Source organism: Myxine glutinosa, chromosome 3 (assembly GCF_964187855.1).
Source record: "Myxine glutinosa chromosome 3, kmMyxGlut1.1, whole genome shotgun sequence".
In the NCBI taxonomy this organism is placed as follows: Eukaryota; Metazoa; Chordata; class Myxini; order Myxiniformes; family Myxinidae; genus Myxine; species Myxine glutinosa.
The window spans coordinates 116,769,944-116,773,404 of NC_136263.1; the positions used below are offsets into that span (position 1 = coordinate 116,769,944).

At 44.8% G+C, this 3,461-nt stretch overlaps 1 long non-coding RNA gene across 1 annotated transcript; it reads right to left on the reverse strand.

The window, feature by feature from the left end:
• Window positions 1-383: 383 nt before the first annotated feature.
• LOC137423978 (uncharacterized) lies at window positions 384-1,158 on the reverse strand. Its single transcript, XR_013622744.1, has 3 exons — window positions 1,059-1,158; window positions 624-717; window positions 384-497 (listed from the first exon to the last, which is right to left on the reverse strand). It is a non-coding gene; the product is annotated as an uncharacterized LOC137423978 (long non-coding RNA).
• Window positions 1,159-3,461: the final 2,303 nt, after the last annotated feature.

The window sequence follows — 3,461 nt, forward strand, 5'->3', positions numbered from 1 at the left end:
ACACAGACCCCGCCCACACAGACCACACCCACACAGACCCCGCCCACACAGACCACACCCACACAGACCACACCCACACAGACCACACCCACACCCACACAGACCACACCCACACAGACCACACCCACACAGACCACACCCACACAGACCACTCCCATCATCCCCCACCCCTGTGCGCCCCCACCCTTGATCCCCCCTCATCCCACCCCCACCTTCCCCACACACACAAGGGGAGGGGAGGGGTGGGATGAGGGGGGATCAAGGGTGGGGGCGCACCTTCCCATCTTTTTTCCCTTTATTCTCTTTTTGTAATTAAGAATTAAATAATTCTGGACAAAGCGAATAAAATCAAAATTATGAAATAACATTTAAAACATAAAAATTATAATAAAACATTTTTCACGAGGTATAAATTCAGTTTCTTCCATAAATTCAGTTTCTTCCAAGGTATAATATCCTCTTGTCTCCCATGTTGGCTTCACCAATTTCTTTTGTGTCTGCAAGGCACAAAAGGGATTTAAAAAAATTCACCAAACACAGTATTTGCCTGCCGTGCCATCCCAAACCACATGAGGGCAGTCTAGGACCATAAATGAGAAACTCCATTTTTCCAAACAACTCACATGAGCAGGAAATTGGTTGACACTCCTCCGGTCGTCGAAGTTGTGAAATCCCTGGGTTTCATCAAACTTCATGTTGCTTGGTTGGTTTTTCATGCTGGAATAAAACAAACAGTTAGTTAAAGGAAATAACACACAGCTCACTTTACCACTTTACCACACCACTTTACCACACCACACTTTACCACACCGACTTTAACACACTTTACACTACCCGGGGTCTCTCCCTGCCAATCCATTGGCCAACTTACACTATGGGTTCTAAAAACCAATTCCCATTGACCAACTGTGGTGCTTCTCAATTTGGGGTCTCACTCAGAGGTATCAGAGGTATCAGAGGTATCACCCCTTTAAAACACAGTTATTCAACCACCAACTTTGATAAAAAGGAGAAAATTAATGGATTGAAGTTTGTGAATAATTAATTATATCTCTTACCTCTCGCATAGAATTTCAAACAAGGTGTTTAATTCGTTGTCAGTCATTGGTTCTGTTGTTGGGACAACCTTGGATAATATTAATGGGTGAGAGAGGCTTTCTAAACACAACCATCTCATTATGAAGACCCCTCTGAACTTCAGTGAATTCTGTAAGCGTTTCATTCAACTTCTCCCTTTGTTGGTGAAAATCAATGACTTCATTTTCAACATCAATCACCAGGTTTGATAAAGATATACTGTAAAAGAGAAAAAACAATAATTATTGAGAGGATGTTAATGATGTTCCATATAAGACAATGAATAATTAATCATGAGAACAAAAAAACTTACCTGTCTTCTGATAAAGCTTCATCCTCCATCCTCCAGAGAAACATAACGTGTGTTTAAAAAAGCAAGGTGTGGTTAGAGCCTTCATAGGCAAGGCTGCGTCATTGGCAAGGCTGAGTCATGGCTGAGTCATCCTGTGCCACGTTGGCAACTGGCTCAACAAAAGATGATGCAATGTTTCGCCATAAATGATAGAACCAAGTATCAACCAGACTAAAGAGTGGAGGTGTAATCAACCTTCTATATATATAAAGTAGAGTTGGCCTCTGTGTCTGTATCCTGATCTATCTATGATCTCTAAGATCTCGAGAACCCGTGGACGGATTTGCGAGCGGAAAGTACTGTTCGACTCGGGATGGTCCCAGGAATGTCACGGAGACATAAACATTTAAAAAATTTCGGGTTTTAAAATTAGCGTATTATTAGCACTAGCAGAAGAGAGAGGGATTCGAAGGGAGGGAGCACAGCGCTTCTAGCGCTTCTGACTACAGCACACCTTAAAATTAAAAAAACTTCGGGTTTTAAAATTAGTGTGTTACGCGTAATTAGCGCTAGCAGAAGAGGGAGGGAATCTAAGGGAGGGAGCGCAGTGCTCCCTCCAGCGCTTCTGTTAGCGTAATTAGCGTATTTCGGAACGTTAATTTTTCAACTTCATTATTCGGAATCAGTACGTCCCAGAGAACCTTCGTAACGTTAATTTTTCAACTTCATCCGATTGACATGGGACCAACGGCATGTGACAAAGAGTGAAACATACAGGCTACATTTATTTGATGACAATGAGTTCCGACTTCCGACCTCGGTGGGATGACAGGCTGAGTCAACCCCCCTGGTGTGAAGGGGGAGGAGGAGGGGAGGGGGAAGAGAAGGGGAGGGGAACGAGGGGGAAGGGGATGGGAGGGGGGAGGGGGAGGGGGAAGGGGGAGGGGGAGGGGGAAGGGGGAGGGGAGGGGGGGAGGGGAAAGGGGGGGAGGGGGAGGGGAGGGGCCCTTCTTCCCCTGGGCACCCCCGCACCCTTCCCTCCCCCCTTCCCCTCCCCCCTCCCCCCCTTCCCCCTCCCCCCCATTCCCCTCCCCTCCTCTTCCCCCTCCCCTCCTCCTCCCCCGCTTCCCCCTCCCCCCTCCCCCCCGTTCCCCTCCCCTCCTCTTCCCCCTCCCCTCCTCCTCCCACTCCCGTGCAAAGCCGGGTACCTCTGCTAGTGGTATATAAATGGAAAACACAACGAATGTGAACAATATCAGATTCAAGAGGTTGAGCGAATCACTGGTCAGAAGGTTCTCAAGACGGATAAACGTATTCATTTGTTAAGTGGGGTAATGGAGGGCGGGAAGAAAAATATATTAGAGTGGAGTGAGAACTTTAATGGTTATCAATCGGATAATAAATATTATAATTTTAAAATGGTATGTGGGAGAGGAGGAGGTCAAACAAGAACCCTCCGTGAAACATACCACTTTATACTTTCACAACAAAAGGTTAAGGAACCTGTATACTTTATAAATATAATTGATGGGGATGAGTTCTATAGGAGAATGGAACTCTTTAAAAAGTTAGAAAGAGATAATATATTTATAGGCTCATTAGTAGAGTGGTCTAAGGAACTACATTAAGGGGCTAGTGGGGGGAATAGGGTAAAAATTACATGTAAGTGAGAAGGATCATAGGTTCATAAGGCTAGAAGGATTAATAGATTCATAAAGGAAGAAAATCATAGGTTCATAAGGTGAGAAGGATTATAGGTTCATAAGGTGAGAAGGAGTATAGGTTCATAAGGCGAGAAGGATTATAGGTTCATAAGGTGAAAAGGATTATAGGTTCATAGAGGGAGAAATAGAGGTGTTTATGATTTTTGAAAAAGACAAGGGGGTAAATGACATTAGATAGGGATTTCCCATGTTAAACGGAGGTGTCCCAGAAGCAACATTTATCACCTACTCATCCAGACCCCCAAATACCCCACTAAACCTGCTCGCAAACTCCTCAGCTACCCACTCCTCCTTAAGCTTGCCCACATTCAGCCTTGGTTGGGATGATAGCATTCTCTTGGATTTGAGCTGCAACTTCAAAGTTGCTT